Source organism: Canis lupus, chromosome 34, assembly GCF_048164855.1.
Source record: "Canis lupus baileyi chromosome 34, mCanLup2.hap1, whole genome shotgun sequence".
Classification (NCBI taxonomy): domain Eukaryota; kingdom Metazoa; phylum Chordata; class Mammalia; order Carnivora; family Canidae; genus Canis; species Canis lupus.
Genome location: NC_132871.1, coordinates 45,560 through 64,540, shown reverse-complemented (window position 1 = coordinate 64,540; position 18,981 = coordinate 45,560). Strand labels below are relative to the sequence as shown.

The window sequence follows — 18,981 nt, the reverse complement described above, 5'->3', positions numbered from 1 at the left end:
CAATATCCTTTTTCTGAGGATAAACTTTAAAGGATCTACAAGGAGCACCCTACCAGTTGGCTAAAAGATGAATCATCTCTCTTTAACAAATGAAACAGGAAACAAATGCCACTATTAGTGGCTACTTTGTATAAATTTAATTCTCCATTAAAACAATATCCCCTTTACACAAAGCTCCACATTAGGGAAAACCAAGAAATGGCGCAGCTTTTGGTTAAGGCAACTTTATATAAATCAGACTTGAGTGTTAGAACTACTCAGCAGTTGCTTAACTCCTCATGAAGAGCCCTAGTAAGGGAAGGTTATTAAAATAAGATGATCACTTGTGTCCCTAAAATTCTGTAATTCTCTGAAATGAAAGTCTAGCCTCTTCGTAATGGAATGAAATGAGAGACCAAACGTTTGGTTGGTTACCAACTGCAGTACTTAACCATTTTCATGATCAGGAAATTCTTTTTGAATAACCTAAATCTTAAGCCTTTCCAATAATTCTTTCTATAATGTGGCTAGAGAATGGATGATTACTTTTCCTTGTATGGAAAAAATTTAATTCCATACTAGAATAGAGCTAATAAATCACACCTCACATTTTTTTTCCAGGCTAAATAGTCCTAAACTTTCCTTAAAAATCTCAATTTCCAACTCTTTAATCACGTGGTGGCTTTCCTGTCATTCTACACCAGGTTTTCTAGATGTTAGCTACGGATCCCAAACCCAGACAACAAAATTCATAAAGGATCTGAAAAGAGCTCTGTGTAATTCTCCACCAGTTGTGCACATGGACAACTAGCATAGATATTTCAGGAACTAAGAAAACCTTCACTCCTTGTATATCAGGACCACCAATTTTGTGAAATGATTATAATCCATTTTTTGCCAAGAATACCAGTGTAAATTACTGGGTGGTTCTCCTCTACCATCCACAAACCAGAAGAAGGTACAAATAGCTTTTCTTTATAGTATTCTATGGAAAGACAGATTTCAAATTAGGTGGATCAAAATGCTGGCTATGTTCTGATCTCATTCACTAGCAATGTAGACATGTGTTGTGCTTTTGCACTTGAAGTCGCAGATAAAATTAAATTGCTATGATGAAAGGCAATATGATGACAGAAAGCATAAAAAGTTTTGAATGTGAGATCTGATACAAAATTGTATCACTCACTATCACTTGACAGCTTATGTTCTGTCATAGGTTATCACTTACTTTGGGCCTTAAGTTTCCGGCAAAAAAGAATTGAGAATAACAGTGTGTACCTCCTAGGGTTGTTGTGGGATTTTAATGAGATAAGCTATAACCCAGATCTGTATTACCCTCCTATCCACTCAGGCCAACTCCGGTACAACCCTGACAAAAAAAATTAGCATCTGCCACAAGCAACAACGGGAAATCCATTTACAGCAAGCATATCATAATTTGGGTATTTTCGCTGAAGACTTACAAGATCTCGTAGGGCACACATATATTTCACTCACAGCTCTCTTCAATCTTCCCCAGATTTTGGCCACAAGGCCTGTCTTTTCCTAATCTTGAGTTCAGCGCTGCAGGTGCTCATCTCCTTTCTCTTGTATCATCCTCATCACTTTGTCCTGTTCCTGGTTATGTGAACCATTCAGCCCAGTCCCAGGTTCTGCCAAAAAACACAGGCCTTTCCCTAGGGAGTGCTCAGCAAATGACAGAAAGCACTGGAGAATTATGGGTACCTGATTTTACTATTACCTTTCTGATAAGGCTCTTATCAAGAATAAGAACATTACTTTCCTTCATTCATCCCTGGAGGAAACTGCACCGAAGGGAGTTTTATGTCGTGCCCCAAACTGAAAATAATAAATACTGAATCATGCTAAGTATCTTAATCTTAAAATACTGCTGTTACCTGCTTTACAGTTTATAATTTCAAATATTTCTAGTGTTCGTGGTCAATGGCTGTAGTCAAAAAATCAAAGAATATTAACAGGAAAATCATCTTTAAGACTACTTATTTTTCTATTATAAATCTTGGCTTCTTTTGCATAGAAGTGATTAAATTATGTGACATTTGTTTTCTAAACCTCACAATTTTAAATGTTGACAATGTATTTTTATTAGCATTAAATTCTTCTCATTAAAGAACAAAATATTGCCTTCTAAGTATCTGCAGCATATTTTTCTAATTTGTCACTTAACATCATTTTTCAAAATATTTTATTTATTTATTTATTTTTAAAGATTTTATTTATTCATTCATGAGAGAGACAGAGAGAGAGAGAGGCAGAGACACAGGCAGGGGGAGAAGCAGGCTCCATGCAGGGAGCCGGATGTGGGACTCGATCTCGGGACTCCAGGATCAGTGTCGCAGGCCAAAGGCAGGTGCTAAACCACTGAGCCACCCAGGGATCCCCTCAAAATATTATTTATATAAGAAATTAATATATACTAGTTAAAACATGGAATATCCCTTTAATTATATATCTATAAATATAAATACATATGTAAAATATATATCATATATATTTTTTCAAATAAAAATAAATGCTTAGTTCAAAAATTCCAACTCTTGGAGGTGCCAGGTGGCTTAGTCAGTTGCATGTCCAACTCTTGATTTTGGCTCAGATTATGATCTCTTGGGTCCTGAGATCGAGCCCCCTTGTCTGGGCTCCACACTTAGCAGAGAGTCTGCTTGAAAATTCTATCCCTCTGTGGGCCCCCCGACTCTCTAACTCTTAAATAAATAAACAAATCTTTCTTAAAAATTTCCAACCTCTTGGAATTAATACTACTGCTCAAATTTGGAAGCAAATCTTACAGATTACCATTAATTTGCTTTGTTTCATATTTTAAACCTTTCCTTCTAAATAATAAGAATCTATTAACTACAAATATGTAAGAATAAGGAGAACTTTTTATTTCCAAATAACAATATTCTTTTTGATTATTTATAACAAGTCAACATGACAGACTAATTGATTTAGTATTTTATTACGCAAATCTTATGAAATTACTACTTTTTAGGTCAAAATGGCCAAGTATCACCAATTTCATATGCTTTAAACTAATAATTATTTTTCCAGCCCAGAAAAAATATTGACACATATTCCTTCCTATCAGTTACACATAAAGCCACTAAAAATTGTGATAATCCATCATATGCACTACATAGACTGCTTATGATTTCAAATTTTTATCTCAACCCAAACCAACTTTTCTATTTTTTTCCTCCAAATTAGGTAGTCTATATGCTGAGGGCAGAATGGAAGTTGGTTGATGTTAAAGACTTTTATTAACTATGTTTAATGACCACCACATGCTATTTAATGCCATATATTTCCTGGATTACATGTCTGCTCAGATGTCTTACTCCTGAGGTATTTATGGTAAACTGTTTCCTTTGAGGTTAAGGATATAGAAAAACCTGGGAATTGTTTTCTGGTTTTACCAATGACATCAGACTTCCAAGATACTGCTAAATATGTACTAGGTTTTTAAGTGAACACTTACCACATTGCATGCAATTATTGTCTTATTGCCACATTTAAATTCTCCTTAGGAATTGCTAACTTATGAGCCATTTTACACAAGTTTGACTCACTGATGGCTCTAGTATTTTAGAAAAGTACTTTCTTTTATTTTTAAAGATTTTATTTATTTTTTCATGGCAGACCCAGAGAGAGAAAGAGGCAGAGACACAGGCAGAGGGAGAAGCAGGCTCCATGCACCGGGAGCCCGATGTGGGACTCGATCCCGGGTCTCCAGGATCACATCCTGGGCTGAAGGCAACACTAAACCATTGAGCCCCCCGGGCTGCCCAGGTTCTATTATTTTTGTAGGTAGTGTTTTGTAAGAGTTTATTTAAAAGAGCCTACAAAAATTGTTGAATTGAATTTTTATCGTTGCAAATGTAACTATCAGGTACATTATGTCTAAAATATTTCACAAGCAGAATAAAAAGTTGGGAAGATACCATTGGAAAAAAGAATACTTTCAAGTTTCGAACTTCTGTCATGCAAAAATTTTATTAAAATAGAAAGTTAAAATTAGTTCCTTTTTTTTAAGATTTTATTTATTTATTCATGAGGGACAGAAAGAGAGAGAGAGGCAGAGACTCAGGCAGAGGGAGAAGCAGGCTCCATGAAGGAGCCCGACATGGGACTCGATCCCTGGTCTCCAGGATCAGGCCTTGGGTTCAAAGCGGCACTAAACCGCTGAGCCACCCAGGCTGCCTCAAATTAGTTCTTTTAAATTTAAATTTGTTATTTTCCCTAGGATTTCATGATATATGTATTCTTCCCTACAATAATTTAAAGAATTTTGTTTAAACTATTTTTTCAGCATTTATTTAGATACAGTATAAATCCCCTGCCAGATCCACTTGAAATCACTATGCAAACTCTAGTCTTCATATTATTATTTTAAAATCCATTTTAGGTTTTATTTGTCAAAAATCCAGAAATAGCAAAATTAAATCCACCATAAAGAGTAGCTTCTAAGAGTTCACAGATCTTGTAAGAACAGTTTGCAAACAAGAAACTCAAATTTATTTGAAGCTGGGGGCATCACAGGATAACTATGAGGTGAAAATGAGGAAGTTGTTGAATCTTTGCAGTGATTGATTATCACAGTGGAGGTTTCCAGATGGTTAGGGATCGGCTAAAAATGATTATCTTATACCATTTTTAGGGAGATAACTTAAATTTCTTTTATGTTTATCAGAGGCACTCACAAGATATAAATTAAGTTTCTCTTATGTTCATAAGATAAGGTAGATTTGGTTTTGCTTACATAGCTTTAACAGTTTTGTCTGCTCAGGGGATTCTCAATTCTGGTCTCCATTTTTAATTTAATTTTAAAAACTCCTCACACTTTTTGCATAATATCAGATAGTATACAATAAGAATTTATATTATACAAGTATTCAACAATAAAGTATAAAGAAAAGCAAGAGACCTGGAATATGTTTTGTTTCAGAGAATTTTCCTAATCTGTTATAGACCCAAAATGGTTTTCCTGACAATGATGTTCAATTATTTCTGTATTTTCAGGACAGAGTATATACATTTTATATTTGGGCAAATACTGTAAAATATTTCTTATGTTGAACAAATCAAACAGAAAAATTGCGGCTCATAGGAAAGTCTATGTATCTTGTAGGGATAAAACCCAAGCAATTACCCAGCAGGAAGCCACTTCTCAGTCAAAAAGAAGCAAATTATTGACTGAATCAATCTGCAGCTTCCCATTTAAGAAAGCACAGGATTATAATTTATCAACCAATAATTCTAGCACTATTTAATAAGTATACTATTTTTTCTCATTGGTATATATAAAAGTGAGTTTAAAACAACCCATAGGGATGCCTGGGTGGCTCAGAGGTTTAGTGCCTGCTTTGGCTCAGGTTGTGATCCTGGGGTCCCAGGATCAAGTCCCACGTAGGGCTTCCTGCATGGAGCCTGCTTCTCCCTCTGCCTGTGTCTCTGCCTCTCTCTCTGTGCTTCTCATGAATAAATAAAATCTTTAAAAACCAATAGATCTTTATCCTTAAAATTTTGTTTTAATTAGATTTTTAAAAATTAGGTTTTGATGTCTGGTCTAAACGTGTTTGTGGCTGTCTGACTTCCCTACAAAAGGGCTGTGATCCTGCAGTCCCAGGATTGAGTCCCACATTGGGCTCCCTGCATGGAGCCTGCTTCTCCCTCTGCCTCCATCTCTGCCTCTCTCTGTGTGTCTCTCATGAATAAATAAATAAAATCTTAAAAAAAAAACCCCAACATATATATTTTATAATAATTTGTTTTACAATAAATTTGCATATTTATTATATCATTTAATCTTACAAAAACCCTGTGAGATTGCCAGGATATATTATTATTATTATTATTATTATTATTATTATTATTATTTCCATTTTATAAGTAAAAACTTGAATTCAACTAAATCAACAGATGTCTTCACTGTCATATAACTAATATAAGGTGGAACTGGATATCTGAACAGAAATTGAATTGAAAACCAAAATAGGGATCCCTGAGTGGTGCAGTGGTTTAGCGCCTGTCTTTGGCCCAGGGCACGATCCTGGAGACCCGGGATCACATCCCACGTCAGGCTCCCAGTGCATGGAGCCTGCTTCTCCCTCTGCCTGTCTCTGCCTCTCTCTCTCTCTCTCTCTCTCTCTCTCTCTGTGACTACCATAAATAAATAAAAATTAAAAAAAAAAAGAAAACCAAAATAGTTTGTCTGATGCAGTAAGAGTTAAAGGAGCTTGGAACTTTACGCATCAAGCCACTGACCTAAAATACCACATGGTTATGAATAATTAGGAAAGAACTACAGCTGGGTAGCCTACCGAGTGTAACATTGCAATAAATGGCATGGTTTATATGAGTAAAGACTGAGTTTACTGGATATTTAACAGATGGTGTCTCAAAAAATCAGACTCTCCAGGTTGTGACTAAAAAATAAAAATGTGGTTGTGACCAACTCATCTTTATGTTTATTTAATGAGGCAAAGAATCTCAGTCACATATTAATCTTCTGATGAACAACTACACCCAATGATCAGAATGGCTGCCAGTAATATCATCTCTAAGAACAGTAAGATTGACTGTCTGCAAAAAATTCATTCATTCATTCAACAAATGTTCATTGAGTATGTACTACATCTAACAAGATATAGCAAAGTACAAGACAAAGTCCCTGGAACTTAGATTCCTCTGAAATGATCAAACAATAAAGAAGCTACTAAGTATATAAGTGTCATTCAGAAGAATAAAGAAGGTGAGGGAGTGGTCAGGGATGTGATCTGGGCAGAGATCTGAAGGAAGTGAGAGAATGAGGTGTAGGAGATATATATATACATAGAAAGAGCATCCTAAGCAGAGAATCAGCAACTAACTGCAAAGGCTCTGAGTGTGCTTGGCATGTAAAAATGGAAATCCTTTTCTCATCAGGCCAAGTGAGGCAATGGGACAAGGCTGGCAAGTGGAGGACAGAAATGAGAGTTGACTAGAGCATCTGGAAGGAATCTGTTAAAATTTCATAAGCTGGCAAAGGATCAAAATTGAGCAAGGTCTAAAACACAGAATATCACAGCAGAGAGCAGAGAGTCTCTAGGAATATATAGTCAAGGTAAAAAATGTTGAAAATGGTAAGGGGAGGTTTTCGCTCCATCCTTTAAATATGCACATCTCACCACCAGCCAAACCTCAGGAAATTCCAGAGTGTGGAGTGCCCCCTTCCACCACTATTATAACCAAGGGAAAGTAATATATGTTGAAAATAACATTCAGATATACACCAGAAATCTAACTGCAATGTCTTATAAAAAAAAAGTCTTTTTCCCTCATTTTCAAATTCTCTACATTTGTGCTGGTACAGCAACAACACAGCCTCATCAGCACCTTCCATTACTCAGGTTATGAGATGGCCATTCCACATCCAGCTCCCCATCCCAAGAAGCCTACACTTTCCCCAAATCCCCTTATTAATTCTATGCAAAATATCCGTTAAACTTTCATTTCCTGGTCAGTGGCCATAATTGTGTTAGCTGCAAGGGAGTCTGGAAGTTAGTGTTTGTGGACAGACCTAATGCTACCTTGAACAAAATTGGAATCTGAAGCACTGAGGGATTATGATACAAACAACTATCATTCAGAAATCAAGGAAAGATCAAGATTCTAGTTAATCAGCAAGTAGACCCCTCTAAGGCCAGTGATAAATCAAGTTCTTTGCCCTAAGAATCCATTGCATATCAGAAGTAGGAAATAGGACCCCACATTACAAAACATATTAACATTTCCATGGTCTGTAATCAAAAGATGAAAACAAAATAAATAAAGATAAAACAAACGTGATGACATATAATTCTCTGCTTTCATATAAGCTCTTTATATGGAAATAAATATATATAATAATGTGTTTAGCATATTTATGTTGTTTTTCTGTCTGAAATGTTAGGGCAAAGATAAAATTATACCAAACATTTAAAAAAGAAATATATTATTATTTTAAAAAATGTTGGAAATAAGGATCATTAATTCCACTCCTGTATCTGCTAACTTCTGATTTGATGCAATCATTGCCAGCTTTTGCATTTATAATTTAAAAATAATAAAACTATGATCAGAGTAAGCAAAACTATTAGAGAAACTAAGAGAAGGCATATATTAACTCTAAGAAGTTTCATAAAGCAGAATATAAAATAAGGAGCTTGTTTTCATCTCTAGTATATAGAAATAAGGTGGATTAATTTCTAGCACATCATTCATACGGAAGTTGTCTTACTTTCTTGATCTACATGTCTGACCTTGGATGTACTTGATACGTCTTTCCTACGCCAGTGACTCTGCTCTCGGTGGGATACTAAGAGCAAAGGAAGTCAGGGCATGTGCACGATCAAAGTAAATCGCTTGATTCAGAAAAGTTTCTGTGCCTGCTGCTCTTTGAATACTTTACAAAGATCCAAATCCCAGAATATATGTGAAATAGTTATTAGATAATAAAAATGATGTGCATCATATTTTCTGTGAAAATCAACCTGAAGAGCAACAGCCAAAAGTCTATGATAGTTATTGAACAAATGAAGTAGATATGGTTTTCGGTATCTGAAAGCATAAAATCTGAGAAACAATACCCAAGGGGTGCCTATTCAACTTCACTAATGTATATATTTGCTGCTTGAGTCATCAAATTAGTTGAGGAATTTTAGTTAAATGTAAGGAAGTAAAGAGCTGGGGAACCTTCACGTAGGGAAATATACTACTAGTACTTATATGAAGACTTGTTTGGAAAGAGGAAAGAAAAAAGATTGGAAAGAAGGAGAAGGGGGCAAAGGAGTTAGAAAAACTAGGGAAGAGAGAGGAAAAGAGAAAAGGAACTGGCAAAGAGAAAGGAGGATAAGGGAAACCAAAGCAGAGAAAATTTAAAGAAAAGAAAAAAATTAGTCTATGAAGTTTTTGAAAGAGCAAATTGTGGGCCGAACTTAATCCCCATGGTCTTCCTTCAAGAAACTATAACCTCAGACTAATCATGAGACAAATATAGGAACTGAGGGATTCTACAAACTCCTGCTCAGTACTCAAAACTGTCAAGATTATCAGAAATAAGAAAAATCTGAGGAACTGTCATAGCTAAGAGGAACCTAAAGAGACATAATGGTAGTGTGGTATCCTAGGTGAGATCCTGAAACAGAAGAAAGGTATTAAATAAAAGCTAAGGAAATTTGAATAAGTGTGGACTTTACTTAATGCTAATGTATCAATATTGGTTCATTAATTGTGGCAAATGTGCCAAAGTAAAGTAAAATATCAACAATATGGGACATTAGATATGGGGTACATGGAAGCTCTCATTTTATCTTCACATTTTTTCTGTAAATAAATTAGAATTATTCTGAAGTTAAAAAGTTTATTTCTAAAAACATGGGATTAAAAACCATTCTAGCAACTTCAAAAACTACCATATGAATCCAAAACTGTCACTAATCTGAACCACATTCACCATTAATCTGGAAAAATGTACTAAAATAATGCTCCGTAGCCCAACGAGTTAGGACCAAACCCTTAGAGGAGACGGTCCCCTTCCAGTTTCCTCTGACGAGCATCTTCGGTCGGCTCTTCTTCAGCAGGTTCCCCTTTTCAGAAAGAATAGAGTGAAATAGTCATGGGTAGCACAGGCCTAGATAGATCTCTACCTCAAGGTCCGTCACTTTAGGGCTAAACACTGACAACTGGGGACATTTTTAAAAAGCCAAGCTAATCCCTGCTACCCCTGCGTCCAGGCAGAGCTGGCTGAGCTACCCGCTGGCTCCGTCCCACGGAACAGGTTACTTAAACGGTCTCATCTCTTCTCCCAGTTTGAAAATAAATAGAATAACACAACTTGCCTCATAGGCTCATTGTGGGACTTACATGACAGTGTTTGGAAACCATTTAATGCAGAACTTGACACATAGTCCGCTCTCAAAAATGGATCTGCTGGATTTTTAATTTCTTTGAAACTCGTCCTCACCAGCTGTGGTGTCATCAGAACCCTTTGCCAACTATTTCTGGGTCTGTCTTTATTCCGGGCGAGTGGGAAATTACCCTCTGTGGTCCTCTTTTGGGTAGGAGGGCATGTGATGTTCTGGCCAAAGGATTGTGAACTAAAGCGATGTGTGTCGCTTCCGAGGCAAAGGAGGCCTGTAGAAGCCCTTCTCTTGGGCAGGGACCACCTGTGTCCAGGCAGGTGTCTGATGCCTCTGGCACCTTCCACCTCTCAGTCGTATCAGTTGTAAAACTCTACTGTTGACCCAATGAACACAGAGTAGAAGTAGCCTTTTGGATCCTAGGCCACCAAGATTTATTTTTAATTTTAATTTGTTTTTTATCTTATAAACATCATTTATTTCTTACAGTTCTAGAAGCTGGGAGGTCCAAGCCCATGGCACTCGCAGATGTGGTATTCACTAACTTTTCCTTCTCGCTGTGTCCCCACATGGTGAGAGGGGTGAGGGATCTGTCTGGGGCTGCTTAATAAAGCAAAAATATATATATATTTTTAAAGATTTTATTTATTCATTTATTTATTCATGAGAGACACAGAGAGAAGGCAGAGACACAGGCAGAGGGAGAAGCAGGCTCCATGCAGGGAGCCCGATGCAGGACTCGATCCCAGGACTCCGGGATTACACTCTGGGCCAAAGGCAGATGCTCAACCGCTGAGCCCCCCTGGTGTCCCTGGGACTGCTTTAAAAGGACACGAATCCTTCATGACCTAATGGCCTCCCAGAGGCCCCACTGCCTGACGCTATCACCCTGGGCATTAGGTTTGCAACAGAAGACTCCTGGAGGGCATACAAACATTCATCTGTAACATGTGCATTCAAGTTTCCATTCTGCCACTGGTTGGTGGAGTGGACTGGCCGTCTCACTTCAGCATGCTCATCCGTGGGGGAAGATTGGGATTGCTTGTCTCGAGACTTCTTTCCAGCTCTAGAAGTTCTAACGGCAAGTTTCCAACTATGTATTTAATAACAGATTTCTGGAGGCACCACATAAAGTGTTTGGGGCCCCAGAAGAGCCAGAGCTCCAGGTGGCCTGGGAAGGTTGTAGAGAGCAGATGTGCCTGTGGAGGGTGGGGACAAGTGCCATTGCTGGGATACAGGTACAAACTACAGCTGACAAGACTGTACACATTTATGGAGTGCCCAGTGTGTGGTGGGCATAAGACCGTTATAAAGGCTGAAATGATTTCAAAAGGAGTCAGGTGCTAAGCCTGTTAAGTTCTGAGTGGCAACGGGACCCCAGGAAAGCCAACGCGGCCACTTGAAGGAGACCATCTGGTGGCACTGGGGGTCATGCTGCAGCACGGCAGGCGCCGACCCGGAGTGAGGCGGGCCTAGAGTTGGTGTGCCTTCCAGGACAAGCAGGAGTTCAAAATGACAGCGACACACTGAACGATGGCCAGCCTGTAATGAAGGGAACCAGGTAGAAGCTGGCCAACCACCAGAGCTTGGCCTGGTTGTCCTGGGCTGACAGGCCATTGAGCGCTCCTACTGGTGGGAGGAAACAGCCTAGAAGACATGGGGCAAAGCCCCCCTGGTCCAAAAGCACCTTCTTTGGTGGTGCCAGTGATGAGCCCGTCCAAAACCCTGCACCAGCCTCCTACTACAGGGCCCCCAAAGCCACAGGCCAGGAGGCCATGGTCAGGGTCCAGCCAGTCTGGTGTCCCCGCAGACCCCGCTTCTCCGCCAGCTGCTGTGAGATAACGTCACCCAGGCCCACCACGGACCCTGTGCAGGGCACACGGGTATTGTCAGGACACCTCCTGGAGATGGGCTGCCATTCCAGGTAGGGAAGTAAGTCCCTGAGCGAGGCTCTGACACCCTGAGCCTAAGAGGTGGTGGGACAAATGACCGGTCTTTTACTGCTGCTTCAAGGTTCTTCTCTCCCAAGGATGGTGATGCCTCCCTGTGTCCTGCTAGAGACTGGGATTAGCAGCCTTGATCAGGCCAGGGCTCACGACTCAGCTGTCAGGACCTGTACTTTCCCCGGGGGAGCAGTCAGGGCTCGCTGGTATGCCCGTCAGAGGCCCATGATTCCTGCGCTCGCGCCCAGCCCACCAGGATTTCATAAGCATAACCAAGGCTGTCCTGCCTAACGTATTTCAGTTCTCGACATTAATAACAAGTTTTTCATTACCTGTAATTCAAATTAATATGCCATGTTGAGACAGGCTTTTATACAGACTGGCTCTGTTAACGGAGTAGCTAAAAATACTAAGAATGCCTAATACAAAGATAATGAAGTATTACCTGTGCTGTATAAAACCAGCCGAACTCTTTAGACACTGTAACAGAAGGAAAGGGAGTATTTACTGAATAGATTCACCACAGTTTTCCTGATCCAAGGATCTTATCAAATCTCATAGTCATAGTTTTTTTCAAAGTAGAATTAGTAATCAATTATTTAGAAAAATCTTTTAATTCTATTTTTTAAAGATTTTTTTTGTTTATTCATGAGAGAAACAGAGAGAGACAGAGGCAGAGACACGGGCAGAGGGAGAAGCAGGGTCCATGCAGGGAGCCCGACGCGGGACTCGATCCCAGGACCCCAGGGTCACACCCCGGGCTGAAGGCAGCGCTAAACCACTGAGCCACCCGGGCTGCCCTAATTCTATTTTTTAATATTTAACTGTTCCTTATCAATGACTGTTCCTTTGCTCAATGTGGGAACCAAATACAGCAAGTTCTTGCAAACCCAAGGATTGACCAGAATATAACAAAAACTTTGATGGAGTGTTTTATTGTTTGGAGATGGGCGTTGTTCTTGTTAATTTTGTTTTCTATTTTATGAAGCCACTTATGATATCTATATTGATATATTACTTTTGTGCAAACATGCACGTGTGTGTGTATTTGTGTGCATGTGCATAAGACAGAGACACACCAGAAAGCAACTGGGTAAAGTCCTTCTGAAACTATATCCTTTAAGGAGAGAGAATGGAAACTCAGAGCAAGGCAGAGTGAACCCTCGGCTAGCTACTCTCCTTGAATCTGAACATCTGTCTTCTGAAACAGGCTACCATGACCAAAATGGGCACTGTTCCCCCTAATGCTAGACTACACGTCAAAACTTCCCCAATGTTTGAAAAATCGCAGCTGTGTTTTACTTATTAAAGTTCTGGATCCATCGACACCTACGCACTGCTTTTAATTCCAGGTGTCGCACCTCTAGAGAAAGTTAAAACAATTAGAAAAGTTGCCTTGAATTCTAATAATTTACATGCATACTGCAATTTCTCATGCCTGGCATTTCATGTGGTGCTCACAAAAATTGTAGACGATAGACAAGGCCAGAAATAGTATCTTCATGTTATAGAAAGAAAAGCTGAAGTTGAGATAAAATAATTGATTTCCAGAAGGTCACATATCACCACTACAAGGCACCTGGGTTGTCTAACATGACATCTTGCCGCTGGCAACAATGCTTCCAGCCAAGCACAGAATCAAAGACATAATTTCAGAGTTACTGGTAAAAGTAGCATCTGAAACTAAAAGGAGAAAGATTTTTGAAGATAGGTATCTCTGGGGAAATTCCTTTGATAAAATAGAATGTCCTTTAGAGGTTAATTTCTCTATTCTCATATTTTTTCATGTTTTTCTCTTATTAATGATAACCAAAAAATCCTCTGTGAAGCAAATGAATGGCCAGCTAAGGTGTAAACATTTCTGACTGAACAAATCATTTAATTAGGTTGTTGCCTATCTCCTCAAGGAACACCAAATGAACGTGTTTCCTATCAGTATCATAATATTTCATAACATCCCATTGGCATATGTTTCAACATTACCTTATTTCACCAGGCAGCCGTTTATCTAAATTAATTACACTTTGAAATTCAGTACCTGGATTCCCTGGGTGGCCTAAAGGTGCCTCCACAGAAGCTCACATGTGGTCAACAATGAGCGAGGACAGAGGGAGCCCTAAATGGCAGAGGCCGGTCAGATTGCACAGCTTGGCACTGCATTTATTAAATTATAGTCAGGCAGCTTTTAGTTGGGTCCTAACTGTCCATTTTCAGATGGTACTTCTGCCAAACACCAGATCACTAGGGCTCATTAAAAAGCTCAAATAGCACATTCAAATTTGAAACTATAGGTCTTATTTATTTCTAGTTTTTCAGCTGGCAGACATGAAAAGCACTTTTGAGCAGAAAAAAAAAAGATGAAGAAATAACTTACAGTGAATGGAAAATGTTAGGAAAGCAAGGGCTAGACAATTCTATGAGTCACCACTGAGATATCTGAAAGGATAGGGATTCCAGTCTACTCATTAAAGTGTGGGCTGAAATGTTGCTTTATTTTTCAAGAATTTCCATGGGAGGCACTTGGAGGGAAAAACAGGCAGTGGTCAAACTTGACTACAGCCAGAAAAGGCATATCTTGAGAGCGATGAGCCACTGGCACAACTTGAAGGCACCCTACAACACAGGCGAGATTTCCAGTGTCAAACGATTTTAAGAACCTGGATGGCACTATTTCAAAAGTGAACATGATCTTTCAAAAACCTGTTCTAAATGAACAAACGTGGCTTCTAAATTATTTTTAATTTACTTCTGGGTTCATAAATACAACATAGTTTTGTTTAAGATTTAAAATCTTATAATGCCTATTTCTCTTTTTCTTAATTTTAATTTTTATTTATTTATTCATGAGAAACACAGAGAGAGAGAGAGAGAGACAGGCAGAGGGAGAAGCAGCCTCCATGCAGGGAGCCCGACGTGGGACTCGATCCCGGGACCCTGGGGTCACACCCAGGGCCAAAAGCAGGTGCTAAACCGCTGAGCCACCCAGGCTGCCCAGAATGCCTATTTCTAAAAAGGGAGGCAAAATATTGTAAAATAGGAACTAATTTTCTATTCATAATTTTCTTTGTAGCAAAAACTGTCACCTAGTAACTTTTCACAACAGGAACAAAATGAAGAATAAACTGGAGAAGAAATATTGCCTTGTTGATATTAATTTCAAGTGAATACCATAATATCCATTACCTATTTCTTAGGGGAAAAAATGGTTTAGGTGCACCTGGGTGGCTCAGTTGGTTAAATGCCTGCCTTTGGCTCAGGTCATGATCCCAGGGTCTTGGGTTCAAGCCCCACATCAAGCTCCCTGCTTAGCGGTGAGCCTGCTTCTCCCTCTCCCGCTCCCTCTGCTGCTCCCCCTGCTCGCGCTCTCTCCCTCAAATAAATAAATAAAATCGTATTAAAAAAAAAAGAGAGAGAAAAAATGTTTATGCTTCTGAGACAATCTGCCTAACCTTGAGAAGTGTCAGTTCCATCCCTGAGAAGCCATGGTGGGCAATAATTAGAATACGGTGCAATCCTGGTCCTGTCCCTTATTAGGTTAAAGTTTCAGTGTCCTCTGTAAAAATGAAAAAAAAAAATAGTACCTAACTCAGGGAGCTCTTGTGAATTTAATTAATAACATTGCAAAAATACTTTGCACATAATTAATGGTAGTTATTATTATTAAATTTGTAAGAAATATTTTTTCTACAAAAAGGTACAGAACAGATGACTACTTAATGTTATTTGCCTTCCCAGTTTTGTTACTGACCACTAAGATTCAGCGTAGACGTGCCATAAGCACACTGAACACAGGATCAGCGACTTAGGGTAGGATAAAGGGAGTGCGGGAGATACATAATGATGTGTATGTGCAAAAGCCCCATTTTCAGTCCCCTCCTGTATTCAGCTTGACAAGTATTTGATGGGCTTCCAGGATGGCCCCACTCCTCCAAGAGGTGCCTTATGCCTGCCTTCAACAGCTATTCTCAATGATAAGGCACGACTTGCACACATGGAACAATGAAATATAGATTAGATACTAAAATGAGTAGTATCATAAAGGTTATAAAGCATAAATTTAACAAATCGTGTCAAATGATAAGATTTAGAGCCATACACATGCAAGGGCCAGCTGAAAAAAAAAATCTTAATATATCTCAAAATGCCATACTCTACTAATCTGCAAAAAAAGTAAAACTCCAACAGCTTTTGGTCACTTTATTTTAGGCATCTAGTTTACTTATGATTTCTAAACTAAACTGGAAATCCACTACCTAGGTTTCTTCCACTTGAATTTTAAATGTAATATTTACAGAATAATTTTTCAAACATCTCAAAGATACAAAATTATGAGTCTCACCTTTATGAGACCAAACCATTCAGAGATCCCTAAAGTCGAGGTCACACATGTGCGAGAGGCGCAGAGCAAGGGCCCTGCAGGTGTCAGCAGAGTCCACAGCCCGTAGAAGAGAAGATGAGAGAAGAAAGGATGCCCTCTGCTGTTCCGGGGCGAGCAGGAGGCCCCGCTGGAAACAGGTGTGAGCTGCTTCCCTCTAGTTTTCCAGCCCTGGTTCCAGAGTGTCGGGACCAGTTCACGAGCACACACACGTGGCTCAGGTGACTGCACCCAAGTTGGGTCTGTGCCTCTCTCCTCTGCCAGACACAGAGGTGAGGCCTGCTCATCTCCGCTTGTGCTGACCTCGTTCCTATTTGAAATTCTAGTACCTGAAAGTGAAAGAAGACGTGTTTTCCTGAGGATAATCATGGAGTTATTATTAAAACCCTTTACAGGCGAGATCTGCCGGTCAATTCTGTAACTGCCTGGTGGCAAAATGAGAGGGATCCCCCTGCCTTGTCACCATCCCTTTAGCCTTTGGCCCCACCAGAAACCACAGGAAATCACTCAGGACACTCAGGTGACAGGAGCTCCAGTGCTTGGGAACTGGAGCTCCTGTCACCTATTGGCCTACTTGATTCAAACAGCTCCACAAACCACAGGTATTCTTGCCATTAATCATTCACAGGCATTTTTGCCGCCTGCTCTTAGTGCCTGAGGGTACGGTCATCACCAAAGAGCAGTTTAATACGTAGCCAGGAGCTCCCTGGGGCCTGGACTGCCTGATTTCAAATCCTAGCTGCCCTGCTCACTAGTTAGCGCCATGAGCTTGGGAGAGTCACTCCAAGTCTCGTCTCCTTTCTTTCATCCATACGATTGGAATAATATTTCCAGCTACCTCGTGGGGTTGTGTATGCTAACACATCATAGAACCGTGCCCGCAGTAAGTACTATACAATAGATTACTAGCATCAACATTATTTGTTATTTTATTACTATTTCATTTCTTCATTTCAGCCTATTATGTGTTGCTACGATGCTTTACGCAAAACAAAGTTTTTTTAGGTTGGAGTAATTTAAAATGTACTAGAGTATCCAGAAATTATTAAGAACTATGTATCTATGGGAAGAAAATAATACAACTTTGCTGATAAATACAAAAGAAGTCTTGAGGAAATTGAGTTACACAATGTTTATGAATATAAAAAACGAATATTATAATCATGTAGTATCAATATAAATGTTTTTATTTAAAAGTAACAATAAATCTAGTTCAAGCTGACTTTAAACCTAAAGAGAATTGGGTGGCATAGTTGGTTAAGTCTCTGACTCTTGGTTTCAGCTCAAGTCATGACCTCAGGATGCTGAGACAGACAGCCCTGCAACCGGCTCCATGTTCAGCACAGAGACCACTTGAGATTCTCTCTCCCTCTCCCCCTCCCGCTCGTGCTCTCATGCTCTTTCTCTCTCTAAAGTAAATATATAACTCTTTAAAAAAAATTAAAAATAAAAATAAAATAAAACCTAAAGAGAATTTGGTGAATCTCGTAACTAAAAAATTCACACATATCAAATAAACTCTGATCCAGCGGTCCAACAGTGACACAAAATGCACAAATTCTTTCTATCTCAGTTCTTCGCCTGTATCTTCCCCCCAAAGCCACAAGCATGGACTTCTTTTCCCAGCATCCCCAGAGACTACTAAGATGCCCTCTAATTGGAAACCCGTATAACTGGGTCACTAACCCACCATCTGTGTGGCAAGAAAAATGGAATGTGCTGATTGGCTTAGCTCCCCTGAAATCATACGGGTCTCCAAATGAAGAAAAAGGCCTGATGCAAGTGGGATAGGTAAGATATATTCTAAGAAGACGCACAACAAATATTGATCCACCTAAAATTAACTTGTAGGCAAATGAAATCCAACTAAAATTCCCATCTAATTTTGGAGGGTCATTTAAGAATTGTAATCATTGAGAAATTTAGAAAAATGCACATGGAGGATGCCTCGGTGGCTCAGAGGTTGAGCATCTGTCTGCCTTAGGCCCAGGGCATGATCCTGGAGTCCTGGGAGCAAGTCTTACGTCAGGCTCCCTGCATGGAGCCTGCTTCTCCCTCTGCCTATGTCTCTGTCTCTCTCATGAATAAATAAATTAAACATTAAAAAAAAAGAAAAATGCACATGGAAAACAAAAGTTAATTTGAGGAAAAATACAGCAGTAATATTGGATATCTATTTGATCTACCATATATAAAAACATACAAAGTTATGATAATTAAAACAGTGTAGTACAGGTGTAAAAGTAGAAAGATAAATCATTCAATAAGTAATAGTATAATTGAATAACCACTTAAAAAACCTAAATTTTAGATTTTCCATTCAGACTGCATTTTAGATATAAATGGAGAGTTAAGTCAAAAAAAAAATAAGCCATTAAAAATGAGTATTTTTAAATGTAACCATTTAAAAAAATAAATAAAAGGACAAGTTAAAAAAAAGATAATCTTTTTGCATACTTAAATGAATGTGTTAAACTTTTCCGTAGCAAACTGGAAAAAATAAATAAATAAAAATTAATATTTATGAGTAAATATGATTTTTCTTAATTAGGAAGGGCTTCCTTTACATAAAAACAAAAAATGAAAATGAAGAGACTGTTAGATATGACTACTTAAAAGAACCAAATTAAAATACTTTTACCTAAATCAAATTTTGTAACAAAGTCAAAAGGTAAACCACATTCCAAGAAAAACAACTGCCTTAAACTTAACAAGGCATAGAAATAAATAATTCTAAGAGATTAGTTAAAACAAAAAATGTAAAAGAAAATTGAGTGGCTCAGTG

At 38.7% G+C, this 18,981-nt stretch overlaps 1 pseudogene; it reads right to left on the bottom strand.

Annotated features, from left to right (window-relative positions):
* Window positions 1-11,350: 11,350 nt before the first annotated feature.
* On the bottom strand, window positions 11,351-12,048 carry LOC140624561 (mitochondrial inner membrane protein Mpv17-like; annotated as a pseudogene).
* Window positions 12,049-18,981: the final 6,933 nt, after the last annotated feature.